Source organism: Salvelinus alpinus, chromosome 31 (genome assembly GCF_045679555.1).
Source record: "Salvelinus alpinus chromosome 31, SLU_Salpinus.1, whole genome shotgun sequence".
Taxonomy (NCBI): domain Eukaryota; kingdom Metazoa; phylum Chordata; class Actinopteri; order Salmoniformes; family Salmonidae; genus Salvelinus; species Salvelinus alpinus.
The window spans coordinates 12507779-12534401 of NC_092116.1; the positions used below are offsets into that span (position 1 = coordinate 12507779).

The following is a 26623-nucleotide window of genomic DNA, read 5'->3' on the forward strand; positions in this document are numbered from 1 at the left end:
TGAATGAAACGGGTCTGTTCTGGGCTGTGCTTAACAGGGTATGTGTCTGGGGATGGGACGTCTTCATTACAAATGGCCGCCCTGGCTGTGTCTTGGACACTTCATTGGGACACTTTTTGTTTATGATGCGGCCCAGGCTCATAAACATCTGATCCTTCTCAACCCCCCACCCAAAACTCCCCTTTTTTGCTGAAAGAAAGTTAACGCTTCTCCAACTTCTCCAAAATGTGTTCATTTGTTAGGGTAATTACATTGGATTGAATGTTGAAATACCGTTACCTTTTACCGGCCTCAAGAAACTTAGTACCGGTGGCTCTCCAGATCGATCGAACATGGCCTATTTACCGGGTGAGAGATGGGAAGGTCAATGGAGCCTCACTTCGGGAGATTTGGTGTCAGTGGCTTTAATTTTGAAGAGGATAAATAATGGGGGTAGTTTATGGACATGGGTGGGTAGATTAACATCACCGATACTCTGACACCAAGATGTCGAGAGATAGATACCAGGGAGCATGTGACCTCTGTTTACACCTGGCATTTTTATTTTGCAGGCCTGTGAGAGTGTGTGATAACTAGAATGAGAGAAGGAAACCTGTGACAGCAAATCGAGACTGGATATAAGTGGGTTCGCGTTAGTACATGACACTTAATTCCCTCGTCAGTCTTTAAACCCAAACAACCACTGAGTCGTCATGAACAGCTCAATAAAATGAGCATGTTCATTAACCGATTCTTTTCAGACACACATTTCCAGAGCTGAACATTTTCTATAAATCCAAACACATGCATAACCAGCAGACACTATAGACCTATGTATTTTTTCCCCCTTCGTTTCGTTTTCCTTAAATTGCAACTCCATGCATTTTGTTTTCTTCAGTGCATTTTAATGCTGAACACATCTTCTGGCTGACTCAGAATGATCATCAAGGAGAAGAAGCTGACTAATCTCAATCCCTAAACGTATTCATGTTCAATAAAAGCTATTCATCAGCTTAAACCATGGCTGTAAGTTCACAGTAAATTTGAACTACCTGGGAGAAATCTAAATGACTCGGAGGAGGCAGCGCCCTTCAGCAGGCTGGATGGAATGAAGGAGTGAAGGGGAAAAAGGAGAGGATGGATGGAATGGGAGAGGGAGAGGAGTCTCTGTTCTTCCGTCATTGGTCATCTAGTGTGGTGTATATGTGTGTGTGTTCAAGTTTTATTAGTCGTATGTAATGGATACACATGGTATACACCGTCCAACGAAATGCTTACTTGCAGTTTCCTTCTCGACAAAGCATCAACAATAAGAAATAAGAAAAGATAAGAATATGAACATAAAGTAAATGGCTCAGTAAAATAGAGTAAATATTGTAGCATAAGTATAATAGAGGAAGGCACAATTTATAGTATATTTACACGTGTGTGCGTTTACATGTGTGTGTGCGTGCGTGTGATGATCAAGGTTTGAGTGACTCTCAGTAAATGTATTCAGCGTTACAGGTGAGTGGTCTTTGGCGACCATGCACACTGATTATGCATTTTGGAGGGACAACTGATATGAGAGAGTGGGCTAGAAAGAGAGACGGCAGGAATGGGTGTAAAATGAAAGAGAGTGCCATATAGGGTGGAGAAAGAGAGATAACAGGAGCATAGGGACAGAAAGAGTGAGACAGAGAGAGACACAGAGAGAGAGACAGAGAGAGAGAGAGAGAGACAGAGACAGAGACAGAGACAGAGACAGAGACAGAGACAGAGACAGAGACAGAGACAGAGACAGAGACAGAGAGAGAGAGAGAGAGAGAGAGAGAGAGAGAGAGAGAGAGAGAGAGAGAGAGAGAGAGAGAGAGAGAGAGAGAGAGAGAGAGAGAGAGAGAGAGAGAGAGACAGAGAGAGACAGAGAGAGACAGAGAGAGACAGAGAGAGACAGAGAGAGACAGAGAGAGACAGAGAGAGACAGACAGACAGACAGACAGACAGACAGACAGACAGACAGACAGACAGACAGACAGACAGACAGACAGACAGACAGACAGACAGACAGACAGACAGACAGACAGACAGACAGTGAAACCCCACTCTAGAGACTGCTGTGTGTCTGGTGTTCATTGGACTGAGACTGCACTCCCCCCTGTCATACCCTGGCGAGAACAGGTAAACAGCCCAACAACTAAAAAGATCAAAGAGAAAATGAACCTGCAAAACCTACACAAAAGGTGAAAAACAACAAAAGAACACCCTTCATGTTGGAGGTGAGGATGCTAGAAACAATTTGTGTGCTACATTCTAGTCAGGTCGGTCGGCGGTCGGAATTCCTGGAGATGGTTTCATGGGATTTGCTGGGTTACTTATGTTGACCATGTTTGAACAGGGCTTTTCCGACACGGCTGGCATTCGAATCACCGGTCTATCAGAAGCCTTTAAGCAAACATCAAACAGCACCCTGTCTCTAGAGTAGTAATTACTTCTACCATGCGTGGCTTGACCCAGACCGTCCCGCCGCTCTTTAGAGAGAGGTGTTTCTTCTTTCTTCAGACTGCCCACGACTAGGCCTAATAGACAATCTGCATCTTCCCTCGTGTTGTTAGACAAGTGGGAAATCCAAAGGCATCAATTACGTGTGGTAAACAAGTTTGGCCATGTAGAACATTCAATTATACATTAAACATTAACAGCGTGGGGAAGGTTATTTTACACGTCCATTAAATTGAGTTAAACACGGATGCTCAATCTTATTAATAGAGCTGGAGGGACTTGTCATTGTTTATTCTGACTGGAATCGGAGGATAACAGTGACGTTATTGGGTGGCGGTCTGTTACCAGCGCTTGTTGTGTGTGTGTGAGTGTGTGTTTTCCCCAATGAGTATACAAGGATAGAAATGTGTAAAGATGATGGACGAAAGCGATGCAATCGATAATCCTTCTGAGGTTTGGCGCAATCGATACTGAGACATAAACGAGTCCGACCCAAAATAACATTGAGAGAAAGTGGGCCAATGACGGGCTGAGTCCTTGTGTCTGAAGTGACTTAACCTGTCAGTCATGGACTACATTAGAAGATCTCATTATGTAGCACCGCAGACATTGACACACACAGAACACAGACATGCACAAATACAAGCACACACACACAAACAAACACATATACTATCCATAGTAGCCTATCAGTACAGTGGTGACCAGCTAGAATTCACCCCCAGTAAATCGCAAGAGTAATGGCCTCTCATAAGAGACAAGGTCTAGAGTCGAGACCTTAGAGTCTAAGGTATAACCTATGGTAAGTACCACAGGAAACAAAATCTCCCCACATCCAACAAAAGAGCGCACTTACAAGACATTCTGAAAGTAGACTACAGAGGGATATATATTGTTGTACACGTCAACATTAAGATACAATCTTCACTTGAGACATTGATGAATGGTCTCTATGATAATCAGATTTTTTACACACACGTCTGGAATCACACTTTAGGCATGTAAGCAAATTAAACAAAGCACTAAAAAGTTTGAACGCTTATAATAAGACAACGTATGTGTTTCTGACCGGCTGGCAATGGAAATATTGGCTTCTCAATACAACGAGGCACTTTTTCACGCTAACGCTGCCATTTTCATGCAGGCACTGCAAGTGAGCGAAACAGCAGCAACACGTTGGGCGAACTAACTCATGTGAATGAAATCTCATAAACATACGTAGGTGAACACTGTTCTTGGAATGCAGAGGCAAACTATGTCGGTGTGTTAAAGCTGTCTCTACCGGTCACTTCATTATCTACATACGCACTTTTCAATATGACTCATATACACTTGAACATGCATGTGCTTTTCAGAGGGGGAAATGTTACTGGAATGTTCTCATCTTGTTTTCTTCTTCCCTGTGCACTTCCCTGTGCACTTCCCTGTGATCCTCATCTTCAGAGCAAATACTGCTTACCATGAGGGGTTTGTTTATAGCTTCTAGCTTATTTTGAGATAAAAAAAAAAAAATCCATGATGAGTCAAATGTTCATTAGCAAAGTTGGACACATACAGTATTCCCTTTCCAATTCTCACTGAGGCAAAACACCGAAACCCACCTACAATATCCAATTTCACCAGAGTTCTGTGACCAAAACAACAACAACAACCAAAACCACTGTCGACACATCCACGCCTTCCAAACGTCAAATTCAAAACACAAAAACACCCACTGATGTCTGGCCAGAGGAGAATCATTTCCAGCTCGGCTCAGATGTGCTGCTTTGACATTTGTTCCGCTGGTATGAAAGGTCACGGGGAGATATGTGGTGTGAGACAGAAGGAGAGAGAGTGAGGAGGAGAGAGGAGAGGTGGCTGACTAGAGTCCAGGAGGTTTCTGTGAGTCAGCCAGCCTGGACACATCCCACAGACACGGCGGGCAAAGAGAAAAAGAGGAAGTGGATGTGATCTCCCTCACACGCCATCATCATGAGGCAGCAGGTACACCACTGGCGGTGAGAGGAGGAGAGTATTTGGAAACGGTGCCAAGATCCGTTGGCGTTGGTATTATGTATTGTAATGCTAGACTAGTGGACTGGGGTGAAAACAAAGTAAAGTCAATTTAGTGAAAGTGGACTGTGGTTCTTGATCACTACCTTGAGCTATTTGCTGATGAGTACATACTTGCTTGTCACGTGTATTACAAAGTACAACAAATCAAATATGATCAAAGTTTATTTGTCACGTGCGCCGACTACAACAGGTGTAGACCTTACAGTGAAATGCTTACTTACAAGCCCTTACCCAACAGTGCAGTTTCTAAGTGAAAAATAGGTATTAGGTAAACAATCGATAAGTAAAGAAAAAAAAAGAACAGCAAAAAATAACAGTAGCGAGGCTATATACAGGTGGTACCGGTCCAGAGTCAATATGCTTGTGCACTGGTTAGTCGGGCTATTTGAGGTAAAGTGACATGTAGGATTAGTGACTATGCATAGATGATAAACACCCCCCAGACTGGGGTGGGCCTTCCTCTGACACCACCTGGTACAGAGGTCCTGGATGGCAGGCAGCTTAGCCCCAGTGATGTACTGGGCCGTACGCACTGCCCTCTGTAGTGCTCAGCGGAGGCTGAGCAGTTGCCGTACCAGGCAGTGATGCAACCAGTCAGGAAGCTCTCGATGTTGCAGCTGTAGAACCTTTTGAGGATCTGAGGACCCATGCCAAAACTTTGTAGTTTCCTGAAGTGGAATAGGCTTTGTCGTGCCCTCTTCACGACTGTCTTGGTGATGAAGCTTTCAACATGCTCCACTACAGCCCCGTCGATGAGAATGTGGGTGTGCTCGGTCCTCCTTTTTCTGTAGTCCACAATCATCTCCTTTGTCTTGGTTACATTGAGGCATAGGTTGTTATTCTGGCACCACCCAGCCAGGTCTCTGACCTCCTCCCTATAGGCTGTCTCATCGTTGTCAGTGATCAGGCCTAACACTGTGTCGTCTGCAAACTTAATGATGGTGTTGGAGTCGTGCCAGGCCATGCAGTCGTGGTTGAACAGGGAGTACAGGAGGGGACTGAGCACGCACCCCTGAGGGGCTCCAGTGTTGAGGATCAGCATGGCAGATGTGTTGCTACCAACCCTTACCACCTGGGGGCGGCCTGTCAGGAAGTCCAGGATGCAGTTGCAGAGGGAGGTGTTTAGTCCCAGGATCCTTAGCTTAGTGATAAGCTTTGAGGGCACTATGGTGTTGAACGCTGAGCTGTAGTCAATGAATAGCATTCTCAAGTAGGTGTTCCTTTTGTCCAGGTGGGACAGGGCACTGTGGAGTGCAATAGAGACTGCGTCATCTGTGGATCTGTTTGAGCGGTATGCAAATTGGAGATAAACTGGGATAATGGTGTTAATGTGAGCCCTGACCACCCTGTCAAATCACTTCATGGCCACAAACGTGAGTGCTACGGGTCTGTAGTCAGTTAGGCAGGTTACCTTAGTGTTCTTGGGCACAGGGACTATGGTGGTCTGCTTGAAACATGTTGGTATTACAGACTCAATCAGGGACATGTTGAAAATGTCAGTGAAGACAACTGCCAGTTGGTCAGCACATGCCCGGAGCACAAGTCCTAGTAATCCGTCTGGCCCTGTGGCCTTGTTGACCTGTTTAAAGGTCTTACTTACGTCGGCTACGGAAAGCGTGATCACACAGTCGTCCGGATGCTCTCATGCATGCCTCAGTGTTGCTTGCCTCGAAGCGAGCATAGAAGTGATTTAGCTTGTCTGGTAGGCTCGTGTCACTGGGCCGCTCGCGGCTGTGCTTCCCTTTGTAGTGCGTAATAGTTTGCGTCCGACGAGCGTCGGAGCCGGTGTAATACAATTCAATCTTAGTCCTGTATTGGCGCTTTGCCTGTTTGATGGTTTGTCTGAGGGTGTAGTGGGATTTCTTATAAGCGTCCGGGTTAGAGTCCCGCTCCTTGAAGGCGGCAGCTCTACCCTTTAGCTCGGTGCGGATGTTGTGTAAGCCTGTAAGCCATGGTGCCTGTAATCCATGGTATATACAGTCATTGTGGGGACGACATCATCAATGCACTTATTGATGAAGGCAGTGACTGATGTGGTGTACTCCTCAATGCCATCGGAGGAATCGCGGAACATATTCCAGTCTGTGCTAGCAAAACAGTCCTGTAGCTTAGCATCTGCGTCATCTGACCACTTCTTTATTGACCGAGTCACTGGTGCTTCCTGCTTTAGTTTTAGCTTGTAAACAGGAATCAGGAAGATGGAATTATGGTCAGATTTGCCAAATGGGGGGTGAGGGAAAGCTTTGTATGCATCTCATTTTTTTCCCTCTGGTTGCACATTTTACACGCTGATAGAGATTAGGTAAGACTGATTTCAGTTTTCCTGCATTAAAGTCCCCGGCCACTAGGAGTGCCGCCTCTGGGTGGACGTTTTCCTGTTTGCTTATTTCCTTATACAGCTGACTGAGTGCGGTCTTAGTGCCAGCATCTGTCTGTGGTGGTAAATATACAACCACGAAAAATATAGATGAAAAGTTTCTTGGCAAATAGTGTGGTCTACAGCTTATCATGAGATACTCTACTTTAGACGAGCAAAATCTAGAGACTTCCTTAGATTTCATGCACCAGCTGTTGTTTACAAATATACACAGACCCCCCCCCCCCCCTCCTCTTAGCGGAGTGTGCTGTTCTATCTAGCCGGTGCACCGTATATCCCGCCAGCTGAATGTTATCCATGTCATCATTCAGCCACGATTCGGTGAAACACAAGATATTACAGTTTTTGACGTCCCGTTGGTAGGATATTCGTGATCGTACCTCGTCTAATTTATTGTCCAATGATTGTACAATGATTGGCAAGTAATATTGATGGTAAATGCAGATGATGGTAAATGAAGTACATCCTGTGCATCCTGCTTGTTGAAAAACAAATCTTAGTCTAATCCGAGGTGAGTAAAACGGCTGCCATTTTTCCGGTGCCAAAAGAGGACAACATGATAGACCCATAGAGACATCAACTAGTCAATTAGTTTGATGTGCATGCAGCACACCTGCAGTGCCTTATAACACTTTATGAACAGGGTGGTTCGAGCCCTGAATGCTGATTGGCTGAAAGCCATGGTATATCAGACCGTGCAGCGTTTTCCTTTCTGTCTTCTATGAGTTTGCCTACAACTCCAGCACCTGCGGAAAGTAACTGGATGTGTGTATGTGCGTATTATATCAGACCATATACCACGGGTATGACAAAAAAAATATTTTTACTGCTCTAATTACGTTGGTAACCAGTTTATAATAGCAATAAGGCACCTCAGTGTTTGTGGTATATTTCCAATCCCATGGCTAAGGGGTGTGTCCAGGCACTCCGTGTTGCGTCGCGCGTAAGAACAACCCTTAGCCACCACACCCCCTCGGACCTGATTGCTTCAGTATCTTCGGTGAGGAGAAATTGTCTACAGGGTGGATGTGATTGCTGTAACTTTTTGAAATGGCTTATCGTGAATCATGTGGGGATGAGAGAACAGGTGAGCAGGTTTACACTCTTCTCCAATGTGAAGAAATCAACACCTCTGAGGAGGAACTTTTAAACTGCTCCCCTTCAGTTCTCAACCGGCGCTTTGGCAACAGGGGGATGTGAACGTGCGAAGAGGCAGTAGACTGGCGAGATCTCAAACTGAAAGGTTGTAAATTAGTGTTCATCCCACGTTTGGGCGTGATCGCACAAGATGGGTCTAATTTTAAAAGGTGTTGCTACGCTCGCAGACGCCGATGTGTTAGAAAAGTTCAACTTTGCTGGAACAAAAGGAGTTTGGCGGAGAAAAAAAGTTGGCAGCATCTTGCGATGCATATGTATCATCTGTACAGTATATTGAATGTACAACATCATGGAATTGATATGGAATATATTATAAACTGGGGAAATATCCCTGATGCAAAATATTACACATCATGATGCCCTCGATGACAGCTCCAATATTTCTCCTTTCACTTATGTTATTATAGCCATAAGAAAGGTTCATGATAAATCAATGTCCCAAGATGGCATCATATTGCTGACCAAATGTGAAAGAGCACATTTCACCAATGTCTATAGTCAACACCTTTTCAACAAAGACGCTTATACCAGCTAAGCACTTTAATCTCTTAAAAGCACAAGAGGGGAAAAGTGTCAACCGAAAGAGACTTATATTGTGCCTTAGCAAACATTAAATTCATTCAGACTTATTGTTTTGGGCTTTGGCCCCTGACAGTGCCAGTGATCTCGAAGCTTGTGGGACATTAAACCCCCAACACTTTGATTCAAATAAAATAAAAGAGTATTTGTCACATGCGCCAAATACAACTGGTGTAGACTTTACTGTGAAATGCTTGCTTACGAGCCCTTCCCAACAATGAAGAGTTAAAAAATTATAATAAAAACAAAACAAAAGCAATAAAATAAAATACTCAAGAATGGAGCTATATACAGGGAGTACCAGGGGTATGAGGTATTTGAGGTAGATATGTACATGAAGGCAGGATAAAGTGACTAGGCATCAGGACAGATAATAATTAGATGTTTGAGGTAGATATGTACATAAAGGCAGGGTAAAGTGACTAGGCATCAGGATAGATAATGATAAGAGTAAAATAGAGAACAGAATAGCAGCAGCAAATTACGAGTTTGTGTGTGTGTGTGTGTGTGTGTGTGTGTGTGTGTGTGTGTGTGTGTGTGTGTGTGTGTGTGTGTGTGTGTGTGTGTGTGTGTGTGTGTGTGTGTGTTTGTGTTGTGTTGTGTATACATGTGTGTGTGTGTGTATTACTGTATGTGTGTGTGTGTATGTAGTGTCAATGTAGTGTGTATTAGTGTGTGTGTATATATAGTCTAGCGAGGGTGCATAGGGTCAGTGCAAGATAGGGTCAGTGCAGATAGTTGACTATTTAGCAATCTTATGGCATGGGGGTAGAAGCTGTCTCGGAGCCTGTTGGTCCAAGAGACAATGTTCTGGCACCGTTTGCTGGACGGTAGCAGAATGAACAGTCTATGGCTTGGTTGGTTGGAGTCTTTGCCAATATTTCAGGCCTTCCTCTAACACCGCCTGATATAGAGGTCGTGCATGGCAGGGAGCTCGGCCCCAGTGATGTACTGGGCTGTCCGCACCACCGTCTGTAGCGCTTTGCGGTCAAGGGTGGTGCATTTTCTATACCAAGCGGTGATACAGCCAGTCAAGATGCTCTCGATGGTGCAGCTGTAGAACTTTTTGAGGATCCGAGGGCCAATGCCAAATAGTTTCTGCCTCCTGAGGGAGAAGCGGCGCTGACGTGCCCTCTTCACGACAGTGCGGGTGTGTGTGGACCATGTTAAGTCCTTAGTGATTTGGACGCCAAGGAACTTGAAGCTCTCAAACCCGCCCCACAACATGTTTAATGTTAAGCTTCACAGAGGGTGTATAGTAGATGGTAATTTATAAGCAGAGAGATGCTGTGAGAGATAATGCAAGGAGAAATGGATTTCTGGACATGAAATTGGCTCCCATTGCTGCTTTTGACTTTTGATGGTGGTGGAAGGGGAGGGGTTAGAAATGGGCTCTTCTTGGTTAACAGCTGGTTCGTGTCCGAGGTGTCACTGTTAATCGAGTCCAGTCATCAGGTGCCACTCCTCCTTGCCTCCGATGCAGCTGCACGTAAATAAGAAGGGGGCCTCGTAGAATACGCGGAGGAGGAGGGAGAGAGGGCGTTTGGGACGGACACCTACCACCCACAAGTCTGTCGGCTCTGCTTTTATCCCGCGTCACCAGGGGTTACGAAGCGCACTCGGGCCCTAGATGCCGGAAAAGCAACTCAATGAAAACAATGATGGCTGCCGGAACCAAATGCAAAGTGACTGGGGAGTCTTGTTCAAAGGACATATACAATTTATGATAGGTCAGTGAGTTGAGTGAGCAGTGATTTATGCGAACTCATATGACAGCATTTTTGGTCGGCGAAACACGTGTGATTAACGTCTTATTCGGGGTACATAAATGGGAAGCCGTCAAAGCATGTCAACCCCTTTGACGGTGTCAAACCCAACAGGACCGGGCGCTCCAGCTTCTAAGGAAGCACGTGAGCAAGGTTAATTCACTCCTGATTCACGAGGAGCAAGTGCAAGATGCCATATGACATACGCAGTGTCTTCATTTGCATTTCTCACACGTCAAAATCTATAACGTAAAAAAACGTGTCAGAGTGTGTCTTTGTGTGCGGTATTGGTGGTTGTGCTTCCCAAGCATCCTGAATATGAAAAAGAGAAAGAAAATGAATTGAATCACAACATTCTCCTCCAATCAGGGCAATTAGCTGGGGATCAGTAGGGGGAAGCAAAGGTCTCCAGCAGCAATTTGGGAAAGGAGGGGTCTAGCCTATACTCCAATACCCCCACCCCCTCCAGTTTGCCAGTGGCGGTCTCTCTCTCTCTCAACTCTGAGACGTAGCAGGTCTTCACTGGCAGTGACGCGTGCTGCAAGGGCTTGTGTGACCTCAGCCTTGACTGTCCCTGTCACACACACACACACACCCTGGGGCTTTTTGAGAAAAATGAGACTGTGGAGAATGAGATAATAACATTGTGGCACATGACTGTGTGTGGCGGAGTGTGTGCATACATGAGTGTGTGTGTGTGTGTCATAACTGTGTCCTCCCATGTGTAAAAACAATCAATCAGCTCCCTTAATACAGTGTCATTATGGGTAAATTAAAATTCATCGTTGATCGATAGGGTATTGACTGTCATATTATGCATGTGTTTAATGAATAATAATTTTTAATTCATTTCATTGCCAATTTATTCTGGGTATTAACTATTTGGCTGTGTTTCGCTGAGAGAACGCAACATGATGGATAGATTCACTGTATGTTGAACACAAGCACAAGCACAGATTCTCACAAACCACACGTGTTATTATTTTGTAAACATTCTTATACTGCAATGGTGAGAGAGATTGATCAAATAATGAATCATTTCAGACATATCATGCTGTACGGTTCAGTCCGCTTTCCAAATGCCATTGCAGTCAAATATAAATCCATAAACTGTCAGAAATCAATGATGAATATGAGGGTTTAGACAAATATTGACATGACTGGGTCCATCAGTGAAGGGGAACTAGCGTACCAAGCATCCAATGTTCGTACATAATCTGATTCAGATGCATTTCCTTGCTTGCTATCGAAGAAGTGTTTTGACAGCAGATTATTCACTTAAAACAGTCAAACGTCTGGATGTTAAAGCTCAGCTAACCTCAACAAGAGTATCATGCTTTTTCCTTTCAACTAACCCTGAACACCTACTCAAAACCTCATAGTATTACATTCTCCACTCCACTCCACTCTCTCTTTCCAGACACCTAGGATGTGTCTTTAAATCCCCTTTGGTTTTAATAACAAAAGTGCCATTCATTTTAGAGTGCAATAGTAATATTGCCATTCCAATTTACAAGAGTGGATTATGTTAATATCAGCATAATTCACCCAACTCTTTTTCGGCCTCCCTGGACGGTTGCCTTCTAAATTACCTTTTCCAACGGCGTAATTAAAACGGTTCAGTCACTGATGACACCAACTGTCGCGGGAGACAATCGCTCCCTGGTACGGTTGGAATGGAATTTAGTCTTTTACTAGAGCGGGTGCCACGACGGTATAAAACTACCGAACGCGTGTAGTAGTCAATTTCATTAGGTGTTAACACACAAAAAGATTGTGCCTCGGATGAGTTGAAATTGTGACCTTCTTTAAGCATCTTCTGACTACAGCTGTTTTAGTTGAGTGTAGTTACTGTAGAAGGGTTTCAGTATCCTCTTGGATGACAAATCATTTCAATGACTAGTTTTCAATCATGCATACCACAACCTAGTATTTCACCTCAGAACAATGTCATTACTGTTGCCAATATGTATGTCATAACCAAGACCAATCTGTCACTACTATAACACAATCAGATGTATGACATAACCATGAAAATCTGTCACTACTATAACACAATCAGATGTATGACATAACCAAGAAAATCTGTCACTACTATAACACAATCAGATCTATGACATAACCAAGACCAATCTGTCACTACTATAACACACTCAGATGTAGGAGCGGTTCGGGGCAAAACCTAGAGAGTATGGCATGCGTCAAAGATTATTCAGTGTCTTGAGGTTGTGCTGTGTTAGATTGTTATTCCTGCATATCTCGCTTTTCTTTCTCTCCCGTCCTCCGAGTGAAGCGATTACCGGCCCCAGATACATTTCAGCAGCAAGAGAGTGGCGACAGGCAGAGGACCGTAGGTAAATAAAGAGATGTCAACTTTGCTTAATGGGAGGAATCGCACATTATCCCCCAAACACACTGTTCTTTGTAATGATGCTTACAGATGGCCTAGCATTTCCACTTAGTTCTGAAACGAATAAAAACTCTGATACTGCTCACATTACAACCATAAGTACTGCTTTTTCAGAGGCGACATGCGCCTACCTTTTTTTTAGGGGGAACTGAAGGCCAAATGTAAAATATTTTCATTCATTCTTTGTAAAATGAACTGTATACAGTACAGCATATTTGTATTTTCAGGCAGCACATACCCCTTCTGTTTCAATAGCCCTTAAGCCTCTGAGTGTGGGACAAGGTTGTCCTTTTAACATACATACTGTATATGGACACACTACTAACAAAGTTAAAAAAGGAATCAATTACCTAAATTGAAAGTGAGGAAAATATCTTGTTCTTGTGTGCTACGGGTCTGATTGCTCAACCTACAATGTGAAGGGTACGCTACTAGGCGCCCTCCGGTTCAGTTTGTACCGGCCTGGAGCAAAAACCAAATCACTGTACTGATTTTCTTACTTGACCCGAAAGAATGTCAGGGTAACGAGTGGAAAAAATGCCCTACAGTACGAACATCTTCCAATAGTCTTAATCAGTAGCCAGGGGACTAAAAGGACTCTTTGCCATAAAACCTGGATCGTCTTATTCAGCACAGACCTGGTTCGATGTGTGGCAGGCCACAGCGGACCAATTATGGCAGAAGGATTCTATTTTGGTGTTAGTACGTCAAGAGAGTGTGCGTGGAGAGAGCCACTCTTCCATAGAGGCTTTCTGTGTACAGATAGCTCTGTAGAGTAAATACATAGCTCTTTTAAAATCCATACCAGAACCCATGGGGCTAGAGCATGTATGGCTGTGGATGTAGCGAATATAAATGCCTCATTCAAATAAAAAAAATAGGAGAGTTTGGATGCTTAGCGGTTCTTGATTAAAATAAGTATTTCACGGTTTTGAGAACGCTCCTGGTAGAGGATTTACAGTATCAGGTGCTGGATTGTTCATTTTTCACTGCACTAAAAGTGTCACTTTGAACGATGATTCAGAGATTCGCATTGAAAATGTGAATAAAAACAGGCCTGGACAACATGGGAAATGTTTTCTTTGGTTTCAGATCTCAATCTGGGAGGCAGGAAGACAGTAAATAGTGTCCTTGCGGAAAAAGCAACTACCAGAGAACAACATGAGAGTAGCATTTCACAGCTGTGGAATATGTGACTAAAGCTCCCTCCATATGAGCTTTCTCTTTGAGCAATTCAAATCCGTAAACATGTAACGTTGCTTCGAGAGACTACTCAATATAGTCTCAATCTATGTTTCAAAAGCAATGATAGTCAAAAAAAATAAAAAATCCTACACATCTGCATCTCACCCAAAAACAAAACAACAAGAAACAAAGGAACCACAGGTTTTCTAAACTAATCAAGGTTGATTAGGCCGACAACAGGCTTTGACAAAGCATCGACCAAGCCGGAATGGAAGTTACACCTACAGGCGAAAAGACTGGAGTATCATTGAAACCAGGATGTCTCTGCTTGGCCACACATTAAATATTCTGCCTGGCTAAAAGAACATCCAGCCTATGTGCCAGAATAAAAGCCAGAACGGCAGATGGATGGGTCACAGAATAACCTCTGACATTTGACCTTCAGGAAGCGAGGGGCGGATTCCGTCCAACAGTCGTCAACCTCCAAAGTCCTGCCAGCAAAATGTTGATTTGTATTCATGTGTCTAAAAGACATGCCAAAGACGAGGCTATGCTTACATTATTAGGAGTGAATACGACTGTCTGGTATCTGTAGTCATTCAGCTATTGCACTCAGAGATGACGATTGGTCAGTAATCCAGAGATGACTATTGGTCAGTAATCATGGATGAAATGTGACTGGTGTCTCTATATCATGTGTCTTGTTCCTTCATGGTTCTGCATGACATATTAACAGCAAGATATCAAAAGAATGCTTAAACATTTCTGATTCTACTCTAGCATGTCAACAACACTCTTTGGCGTGGTACTCGTTATATAATGCCACAGCCTTTAGCACAACTGATTTTTGTATGTGTCAGTTCTTTGATCGTCACTGTTCGGTTGAATGGCGGAACCATACAGGCACAAAGAAATCATACATTCAAAGAGCAGATAATTAACTGGACTAATTAAAAACTCTGGATTAACAATACAGAGAGGACTGGGGAACTAGAGAGCTAGGGAACCCTTGCTGTGACATATCGGAAAGGGAGCAATTTCAGAGTTAAAAGGGGCCCGGTTCTTTACATGGCATGAATAAAAGTGAAATGATTAAACACACTGTAGCATAAAAGACAAGTCAGAGGGTGGACTAGACGACATGTCGACACAAGTGGCGAGGAGTGGATGAAGGGAACATTAAACGCGACGGGGTGATTAAAATAGCTCCTTACGGGCATATTTAAAAAGAACAAGTCTAAATTGGGAGTTAATGTAGTCTATGTCAGGGAATTCAGCTACGGTGCTGAGTGGGGAGTGCCCTAGGGGTTAACACAGCACAGTCCTATATCGCAGTGTGTCTGGCCTTTGAATGCTGACGTAGGGTGAACAAGAGTGGTAGAGGTTCCCTGTTTGGGGTGGGAGCGAGTTCAATTTCATGCTTTGGGTATGAGAAGAATCAACCAGGTCGCACACTATGGAGTCAAATGCATAATGGATGATGGTAAACAACACTGGCATACTTCCCTATCGGTGATGCCATAAAGAATGTCCTCAAGGGGGAAAGGAAGGTGGGAAGCTAAGACTCAGTTGACACACGCCAATGCATACCAATGTGGTTTCGTAATCTGGTTGTGACATTGCAACAAACCACAAGGCCTTTGTTCTTTCTACTGTGTCCAAAAAAATACTTTTGCTCAGTTCAGTGTGTTCTGTAAAAGTTTCCCCATTGGCTAAAAATACAAATCAAACACGAATACGGTAAGGGGACCAAAGTGCCAAAGCTTGGAATCCAATGCTTGGTGCTACCCCTTCTCTCTCTTGTGAAGTGTGGATCTGAGGCCCGGATGCAGGACCAGATACACTCATGGAGAAAGAGAGAGATGGAGAAAGAGAGAGATGGAGAAAGAGAGAGGGAGACCTTAATGTGCCTTTACCATATGCTGTTAGCTACTGATGGATGTTGCTCTCCCCAGGCACTGAGACAACTTATCGCGTTTGCCAGTGACATCGTTGTCTCCTATAAAGTTAAAGACGAGCCATCTGTTACAAACAGCAGCCCCACTTGCGTGGACACGTGTATGTGTGAGATTGTGTGTGTGTGTATCCCACCACTCCTAATAAACTGGCAAATGTCGAGACGCTTCGTGTCATAATAATATTTAATGCCACAGCGTACCTGCTGGCTCAGTGCTGGCACTCATGAGTTGACTGTAATGACACATGGAACAAAGACCTTTTCTGGTACCCGTGCTAAAATGTACTACTCAGCTGTAACATGATGAATCCATATTTTCCTGAATCTTATGAAGCCTCTTTTAGGTATATATCGGGATTTGGGCAATTATCTACTTCCCCAGAGTCAGATGAATTGGTGGATACCATTTTTATGTCTCTATGTCCATTGTGAAGGAAGTTAAAGGTAGGTTCGCAAGCCAATGCAAACTAGCGTTAGCACAATAACTGGAAGTCTATGGGTATCTGCTTGTACTACAAAATACCTTAGTTCTTCTTAGTGTCAATGGGAGATCATTATTCTTATCAATATTTTTTGAGATATTACAACCGAATAAAGGTAGATACCTATATGAACATGATGGGACAATTCAAACCAATACAGTTTAATGTATTAGCAGTGGATGAGATTTGGTAATCAGGTCAAATTAGATTTAGAATGATGATTTTCACAATGTATTCGTAGATACTCTAATGGCAGTTGTCTACCTGGAAGTTGTCTTTGTAGCACCTACAGTACTAGTATGATGTCACATCAATTTGAACATTAAGCGGTTATGATTGCCCTTTCATGAGATAGTCGGTGTGCAAACAGCATCCCGATGCACTTTACATGGAGCCTGTCACCTATTTATATAATTTAACAATGTAATGGTGTTTGCTTATCCAGCCGACAATCACTTCCTTTGCCACCGCTCACTGAAACACTGATCAAGCATGGCACAACTTCTACCTGAATGAAAGGCATGCATGGCATAATACAATAATAACTGGCGCCCAGCTTTTCTAAAGAACTGAAGGTGTTATTTTTACTCACTGCGGAGCGAACAAAGATGAACTCTCTGTACTCTCACTGTCGCTCAGTTGCTCTCACTCTCCGACTGCTTGGAGCCCTTGTTCCTCGGCGAGCATAATGAACCCAATTGTCATTCCTGCCTTTAGCTTCTATTTGAAGTGCTTATGAAAAAGGAGTAGGCCTTTGAATACCGGACATTTCGACGCACATTCAAAGGGTGGAGCTTCAAGAATTAGGTAAAGAAAGAAGCATGCTTTTGACTTGCTATATCGTGTTGGGAGGAAGCCCCAAGATGGTGGAAATAAAAGAGGGGTCAGTGAATATGGTACGCTGCCATGATGATGTAAATCCTGGAGAAACACCTGCTGTGTGTGATTCATTGGCAGAGATGTATCAGGAACTGCTCAAGGACATACCCAAACTCTGACATCTCTATCAAACTTCCCATATGGACAAAAACAGTAAATGTTGATGAAGAGATTAGTACTAATTTGATGACTGTCAAATGAAATGACTGGAGATAAATAATTGCAAGACTAGCGAGATTAAACCCGGGATGTATTTTTTTGTCGTCAAAATGACAGACCTTCCAATGAAAAATGACTTTTTCTACATGAGCAGAAAGAATATTACATTGCTCCTGAGAAGAGACTGGAAGGTACTTAAGTCAATGAAAGATCAGAGTTAAAAGAGGTCTGTAAAGGTTAATAAGATTCAGGCACATATTTACAGGTTCTCAGTAAATGTGCCGAAACAACATTACTACATAATGTTATTCATAGTAAACATTTAATTATTCAGATGACTATTTATTATCAATCAATTAGTGCATTATATATTATTTTGTCAATGTGGCAAACGTGTCCAAAACATGTATCCGTAATAATGAGCAGTACGTATTTGTGTTTCTAACCTTGAATCATGGTAAACAGGGCATAAATAAAGACCATTTGGCTTCAATCCTGCTCAGTCCACCAAAGAGGGCTCTCTTTCTGCCATAGTGGACGTGAACCTGGAAACGCAACCCCCACAGATGCCTGGTGGTTGATGTTTGATGTTTGACACAGATGTTTGACACATTCTAAGTCCACCAGCAAGGTTCTCGGTAAATGTCCATCTGTTGGCCTCCCGCGGGTCATTAAAATTCCAGACTAGCCAGGGGTTTTCTCCTCCAAGCAGTCAATCAGTCGTTCACTGCCTCTAAAAGCACGAGAGCCAGACCAGAACCTCTCCCGCAAATGCTCCGACTGGTTACGAGTGGCAGGCAGAGTGGCACTGTGTTTTCAATTACACCACAAGGTGACTTCCCTCCGGCTCCCAATGCATCATTATATTAAAGCTCATTCAGGAATGCTAACTTGAAGAGATCATTTAACATGCAATGTTCAAGGAGGCTAAGCTAACAATAGGTTAGCATGCTACGGGAGTGTAGCGACCGTCCAATGTTGCTCCCCTGACCACTTCCTCCCTCCTACCTTGCGAACGAGATCATTGATTTTCCCCTCTATACATTGGCATTGAGTTGACGGCTCACGCTGCCCCTTTTTGGGGGATTTTTCCTGCTATGGGGGATTCAATCATGTATCTGACCCCTTCCGGACTGGGGCAGGCTCCCATACTGTTTTAGGGCTGTATGCACCGAGGAACCAGGCTGAGTGACTGTACCTATACTGTTCATTCAATAGGCTAATTGTATCAGCCCAGTGACGAATAGACGCGGCTGAGCAACACTGGAACAACTGGAAAAGGAACCAGAGTCGACTGTACTGTCGTGTCTCAGCTTATTTTCTTTGCTCCATAATTAAAGGTTATACTACCGTATAAGGAAGGCAGCAACCTTCCCTCTAGCCATGATTTGCTGAGATAATGAGCGGGCTGGACATGCCGAGAGATGAGTTTGGATTGGTCTGCCATATAGCACGCTTCTGTCTACTTGAGCTGGTCAGTATGTGTAGGTAATCCTGTCTAACATGACTTTTTTTAACGAACCGAGTAGTAAAACTGCATAAGTGCATAACTTCACTTTCTCAAGGACCGAGTTTTGAAATCAGTGGATTTTAAGTATGATAGCTAAGGAGATGGAGAAAACCCCTGTATGATGTTATTATTTGTATCTCAGAGCCATTTGCTTGGCTAGTTATAGCCTAATGTTAGCTAGCTAACATTGAACCTGGTTGGTTAGCTACCTGTAGATTCATGCAGGGTAGTAACGTCAGGAGTTAGAATTATGGTTTATTCTTTAGCTAGCTAGCTACATGTCTTAAAAAAAAGCCTCCACTATGCAAGTAACCATTTCGGGTGCGTTCGTAAATTCAGTCTGGCCATCTTCTCTCGTCTGAGTGTGCCAGAGCGCAGAATAACTGAATTTACGAACGCTCAACACCTGTTGAATATGGGCTGTGTCAGTAAACGTCGGCAAAAAAGCTAAATGAAATTGTTGCCAACAGCACAGTTACAGTTACCAACGTTCTGGATAACATAAATACAGCCTAACCAGTTCTGCTAGGGCGAGTAAAATGGTCAGAGTGGGGTGTTCTCACATTTGTGTCTGGAAATAGCTAGCAAGCTAGCCAATGTTAGCCAGTTAGCTTGGGTGCTTGACTGCCGTTATGAGGTCAGAACGTTTGGATCAACCCTACTCATCGGCTCCGAGAGCGAAACTCTCTGAATTTACGGACAATCTGACAGCACAGTTGCAGTCACCAACGCTCTGGATAACATAACAGCCTAACCAGCTCTGCTAGGGTGAGTAATGTTCAGTGAGCTGTTCGCTCATTTGTGTCTGGAAGTAGCTAGAAGGTTAGCTTGGGTGCTTAACTGCTGTTAGTACAGAACGCTTGATATGACAAGGGCATGACACGGTCTCCTTTGTTATTTGTTAATATCCTTTAAAAAGGCCACTTGAAGTGTGATGCACCCACTTCCTTGAGATACTCAGTGGGCATGAACTGCATTAGAATATATATATACAGTGGGGAGAACAAGTATTTGATACACTGCCGATTTTGCAGGTTTTCCTACTTACAAAGCATGTACAGGTCTGTAATTTTTATCATAGGTACACTTCAACTGTGAGAGACGGAATCTAAAACAAAAATCCAGAAAATCACAGTGTATGATTTTTAAGTAATTAATTTGCATTTTATTGCATGACATAAGTATTTGATCACCTACCAACCAGTAAGAATTCCAGCTCTCACAGACCTGTTAGTTTTTCTTTAAGAAGTCCTCCTGTTCTCCACTCATTACCTGTATTAACTGCACCTGTTTGAACTCGTTACCTGTATAAAAGACACCTGTCCACACACTCAATCAAACAGACTCCAACCTCTCCACAATGGCCAAGACCAGAGAGCTGTGTAAGGACATCAGGGATAAAATTGTAGACCTGCACAAGGCTGGGATGGGCTACAGGACAATAGGCAAGCAGCTTGGTGAGAAGGCAATAACTGTTGGCGCAGATATTAGAAAATGGAAGAAGTTCAAGATGACGGTCAATCACCCTTGGTCTGGGGCTCCATGCAAGATCTCACCTCGTGGGGCATCAATGATCATGAGGAAGGTGAGGGATCAGCCCAGAACTACACGGCAGGACCTGGTCAATGACCTGAAGAGAGCTGGGACCACAGTCTCAAAGAAAACCATTAGTAACACACTACGCCGTCATGGATTAAAATCCTGCAGAGCACGCATGGTCCCCCTGCTCAAGCCAGCGCATGTCCAGGCCCGTCTGAAGTTTGTCAATGACCATCTGGATGATCCAGAGGAGGAATGGAAGAAGGTCATGTGGTCTGATGAGACAAAAATAGAGCTTTTTGGTCTAAACTCCACTCGCCGTGTTTGGAGGAAGAAGAAGGATGACTACAACCCCAAGAACACCATCCCAACCGTGAAGCATGGAGGTGGAAACATCATTCTTTGGGGATGCTTTTCTGCAACGGGGACAGGACTACTGCACCGTATTGAGGGGAGGATGGATGGGGCCATGTATCGCGAGATCTTGGCCAACAACCACTTTCCCTCAGTAAGAGCATTGAAGATGGGTCGTGGCTGGGTCTTCCAGCATGTCAACGACCTGAAACACACAGCCAGAGCAACTAAGGATTGGCTTCGTAAGAAGCATCTCAAGGTCCTGGAGTGGCCTAGCCAGTCTCCAGACCTGAACCCAATAGAAAATCTTTGGAGGGAGCTAAAAGTCGGTATTGCCCAGCGACAGCCCCGAAACCTGAAGGATCTGGAGAAGGTCTGTATGGAGGAGTGGGCCAAAATCAATGCTGCAGTGTGTGCAAACCTGGTCAAGAACTACAGGAAACGTATGATCTCTGTAATTGCAAACAAAGGTTTCTGTACCAAATATTCAGTTCTGCTTTTCTGATGTATCAAATACTTATGTCATGCAATAAAATGCAAATTAATTACTTAAAAATCATACAATGTGATTTTCTGGATTTTTGTTTTAGATTCCGTCTCTCACAGTTGAAGTGTACCTATGATAAAAATTACAGACCTCTACATGCTTTGTAAGTAGGAAAACCTGCAAAATCAGCAGTGTATCAAATACTTGTTCTCCCCACTGTATATATATTTGTCCAATATTTCAATAGTTCCTTGTCCTCAGATTGGATACACAATAAGTTGCAACTGAAAACATCTCACTGTTGAGGAGTACTTAGACCCTTAAAGAGATGGGTGGGGCTAAAGCTTAAGAGGGTGTGAACAATGCTGAATAGGTGTAGACAAAGTAGGGCTCTCCAGTAGTAGTACCAAAACATTCAAAGGCCATTTTTTAAAAGTGAGTTTAGATGTTTATCAACTTTCAAAGCAGAATTACTTTCCCATTGTTCCTTAACGGTAGTGTATGATATACCATTTTGTGGCTCTGAGTCTCTACTTTTATCCAAAGTAAAAAACACAATTTCAAATTTTGCTACATAAGACCGATTTGAGCCGGTCGGTCACATTTGTCCTTGAAAGTAATTGAAATATTTGTGGTGCATCACTCCTTATGATACGACAAGGGCATGACACGGTCTCCTTTGTTATTTGTTAATATCATTTAAAAAGTCCACTTTAAGTGTGATGCACACACTTCCTTGAGATACGCAGTGGCCATGAACTGCATTAGAATATATATATATATATATTTTTTTTTGGTCCAATATCACCATGGTGATGGCGCCTTCCTGTCATGCCATGGAAGTGTGTGATAGAAATGGCGAAGGGAGCTGTGGCAGGGGAAAAGTTCACCACCAGTGGCCCCTTACTATAGTTTATGTCTTTGGAAACAGATACCGGGGCTCCCTGTTTAAGTCAACACTGCCAGATCCTCTTTGAACAATCTGGCTCATTTGACTCTCATTCGAATACAATTTAAACCACTGAGAGCATAACCCGGAATGCCAGAAATAGCTAGCTTGTGTGTTGGCGCTCTTACATGTAGAAAAACGAAGGGGAGGATGGCGTAGCATTGCATACCTTCCTGAGTAAACAGCAGCATCTACCCCACCACTCCCATACTCCCTCCTTTACTTAAGCATTCAGATTGGATACACAATAAGTTGCAACTGAAAACATCTCACTGTTGAGGAGTACTTAGACCCTTAAAGAGATGGGTGGGGCTAAAGCTTAAGAGGGTGTGAACAATGCTGAATAGGTGTGGATGGATACACAATTGAGTTGAAACTGAAAACATCTCACTGTTGAGGACTAGTTAGGTTGGGAAAATAACAAAATGAGTCTTACCTATTGTGGAACGGATGGTCACATCTGTAAGGAGGAGGGGAAAGAAAGAGAGAGAAGGGGGAGGGAGAAAAAAAAAGAAACGTCAGCAAATTACAATGTACAGCAGAGTAAACTTCAACGCAGGCTAAAGCTGTCACCGGCTCCTGAAAAATGCCCCATACGTTGGTGCAGACTGGAGGTTAAGAATAGTCGCTGTCAAGAGGGGTCTGTAATTTATTAAGTGACCAACATGAAACGTCGGACCTTTCTCCCCCGAGGATCCAAAGTTTGCACAACTGGCATTAATATTTGTCAGTGTTTCCTCCGATTCCAAGGGAAGGAGACCAATAATAAAGACAAAAGTGGGCAGCAGTCATCCATTACGACCAAGTGTTCACCTCAACACGATTGCGCACACGCACACACACACACACACCACCTTCTTCCACTGGTATGTCTTTGAAGTAATTTAGAGGGCCTCAGATATCTCTAACCCTTTGTGCTACGACCTTTCCTTATATAACCCAGCGCTTGTTATTTCGACAGCTGATGTTTGGGGCGCCGGAGTTATAATACGACGGCATCTCCGTCTCTTAGTCTGCTTTATGAAGACCTTAAGGTCTTCCCACCGCAGAAGCCCGGCAAGATAAAATAGTCGGATTTAGCCACATCTTCAGTTTCATTGCTGTTTTCCCTGACATTCATTTTGGCTAAGATTTATGAAGAGGGGAGTTACGCGAGCAGGTGCCCACCTCGACAACCCTCCCTGACAAGTCTGAGAAATATATTTCCCTTACCTCACTATATTTACATCAGAAACTGTTCCCTCTACGGGTTTACTGCTCCCAAGAACAGATTTGCTTTGGTTGTAAATGTTACACTAAAACAAAGACAGAGAGAGGGAGCTGACGACATCTTCAGCTCACACGAGACGTTAATTCAGAAGCTGTTCCGCGGGTAAGCATTGCTTAGAGAGCTCACAGAGACATACTGTATTGCTAAGCATCATTTTCAAGTAATTTGATTTATTACAGATTATGTTTTTCTCCTCGCATCTATTTGCATTTTGGTGTATACAATCTCCTGGGATCAACCGTGCTGGGAGAACGTGAACACAATGCCAAGTTGGCCTAGTCACAGAGGAATGGCTTATTTTTAGGCTAAGGAGGGAAATTAGGACTCAAACTCCTTGTGCTTAGGTATTCATTACTATACTCTTTGCTTCAAACACACACTGACACTGTCAGTTGCTGTTGTTGCTAAACAAGGGACCATGACTGGAGACCTTCAGGGACCACGTTCGGTAAAATTGGACACGGGGGTGATGTCAGATTTCAAGAGCTAAAAGAAACCCCTGAGGTTTTAATCACATGGATGTCTGCATTGGGAGAAAAAGAGAGACACTTCCTAAGAGAGTCAGAGACAATGGGGGAAAGATAACGGGCCGTATTGGGAGAAAGAGAGATGGTCAGAGACAATGGGGGAAAGATAACGGGCCGTATTGGGAGAAAGAGAGAGTCAGAGACAATGGGGGGAAGATAACGTGCCGTATTGCGAGAAAGAGAGAGTCAGAGACAATGGAGGAAAGATAACGGGCCGTATTGGGAGAAAGAGAGAGTCAGAGACAATGGGGGAAAGATAACGGGCCGTATTGGGAGAAAGAGAGAGTCAGAGACAATGGGGGAAAGATAACGGGCCGTATTGGGAGAAAGAGAGAGTCAGAGACAATGGGGGAAAGATAACGGGCCGCATTGGGAGAAAGAGAGAGTCAGAGACAATGGGGGAAAGATAACGGGCCGTATTGGGAGAAAGAGAGAGTCAGAGACAATGGGGGAAGATAACGGGCCGTATTGGGAGAAAGAGAGAGTCAGAGACAATGGGGGGAAGATAACGGGCCGTATTGGGAGAAAGAGAGAGTCAGAGACAATGGGGGAAAGATAACGGGCCGTATTGGGAGAAAGAGAGAGTCAGAGACAATGGGGGGAAGATAACGGGCCGTATTGGGAGAAAGAGAGAGTCAGAGACAATGGGGGGAAGATAACGGGCCGTATTGGGAGAAAGAGAGAGTCAGAGACAATGGGGGAAAGATAACGGGCCGTATTGGGAGTTTGGTGCAGCACATACAGTAACAGATCAATAGTGCCCTTTGAAATGTTGTACAACTTAATTAACTTTGTAGCGTTTGAGAATGACAGAGAACAGGATACGCAACTACAACCCATATTTTGGGGCAGTAATGTCACGTACAATTACTAAATTACTAAACAGACAGGAAAGGCAGTTTCGCAATCATTTATTTAAAAAAATATCAACACTTTCTCTCCATCAAACACGTTTTGGGTTTTAATAGTGAGTTTTGTTCTTGCAATGAATTGAGATGCATTGATTAGAAATATATGACCTCACCAAAAAACTCGAGTAAAGCTAGCACAGGCCCAACTCTAAGTGGATTAAGCCAGTGGGGGATTGGTGAAAAGAAATGCATGAGGATGACAGAGCCTCTTGTGAGTCTCCTTAAACCCACAATGTGAATAAGGAAAAACAAAGAGAGGATGATACTTTCCCCCCTGTTTCAAGCATATAAGCTGCTTTCGGAGTCTTAGTTAGGCTGTGTGGAACCTCTATAAGATATGGAAACTTTTGACATGGCAGGAAATCCGAGAACTACATCCCTATGTTGCCGTTTCTCTGTTGACAACAGGGGATTTAGAGATGTATGTGGCGGTCAATGCGGTGAGTATCACAAGTGGACACACACAGTGTTTTGTAACTGAGCACTTCACAGGCAGCGTTTGGGCCTTAGCACTGAGATATAATGTGTTGGTGTGTTTCCACTTAAATCTGTGTTAACCTCACTGGACATAAGCTCATTCAATAGCCACGTGAGAGTGACAGTAGCCAACTCGTTTCCACCTAGCCTCTGTCGGTGTGCTCCTCTTAAACCCATTGACTGATTTCAGTTCATCAGTGGGTCAAGCTTTTGGTTCAATTCATTCTCTCTCACTCAGGCTTCATCACTCCAAAAGAGGGTGGGCTGCTGTGGCATGAGTGGTTGCCATTGGAAACGAAACGCAATGAACACAACGGACAGCTTTGCCAAGCCACTACTACACCGACCGCCGGCACCTCATGTTGTTCAATTACACCATGACGAAAAGGCCGCTGTTTGCACCGTGTCACTATTTAACCTATTCAACAGAGTGGAATGGGAACAGCTGTTTTTTTACAGCTCTACATAATGGCCTGAAATGGCTTGCTGGCGTAGCTCCAGCTTGCTGTTAAAATGCCTATCCGAGAGAGTAGAGAGAGGAGGAGAGCCAGAAACGGTTTACTGTACTGCTGCCTTCCTTACGTCGCTGCCACTGCAACTATCTGGGCCCCCTTCACAGACGCCATGTAAACACTCTCTGATGAGGGACGTTAAGGAAGTGTTAGAAGCTACAGCTGGTCCGTGCTCAGACAGACTTGAGCTTTGAGAATTTACATAAACCGACGATGGAGCCAAAAGAGTTTAGTGGAAGTTGTTTGGCTCTTTTGAGAACATTTTGTCAACTTTTTGACTTCAGAGTGTATTTAATGCATGACGCACAAGAGCAGATCACTCAAACTCAATCAGCTGTTGTCAGATAATCTTGGTCCAGTTTAATGGCTACTGAGGCATGACAGTATATCAGCCATGCATACTTATGGACACTGGAGCAGATGTGGAGTTCTCTCAGCAGCTGACTCGGGGTTGCAGGTGCACAGGTTCAACACCGTTCTATAAAATCACTAAACAGCCTATATCTGGATACATGAGTTGTAATAAACGTCAAGCTACACCCAATAACCTGAACACGATTGTCATTGATCTGATTATCGCAACCCCACCCAAAACAAACTCAATAGTTGTCCAAATGTATGTA

General features: G+C 43.7%; 1 protein-coding gene across 37 annotated transcripts in view; it reads right to left on the minus strand.

Annotated features, from left to right (window-relative positions):
• Positions 1–26623, minus strand: part of LOC139561502 (receptor-type tyrosine-protein phosphatase delta-like) — a 600941-nt gene that overhangs the window by 419043 nt on the left and 155275 nt on the right. For all 37 annotated transcript variants that reach the window (XM_071378643.1, XM_071378677.1, XM_071378668.1 and 34 more), the window contains exon 4: positions 22740–22763. The gene's annotated coding sequence lies outside the window, so the exon portion shown is untranslated. The remainder of the gene's footprint in view (positions 1–22739; positions 22764–26623) is intronic.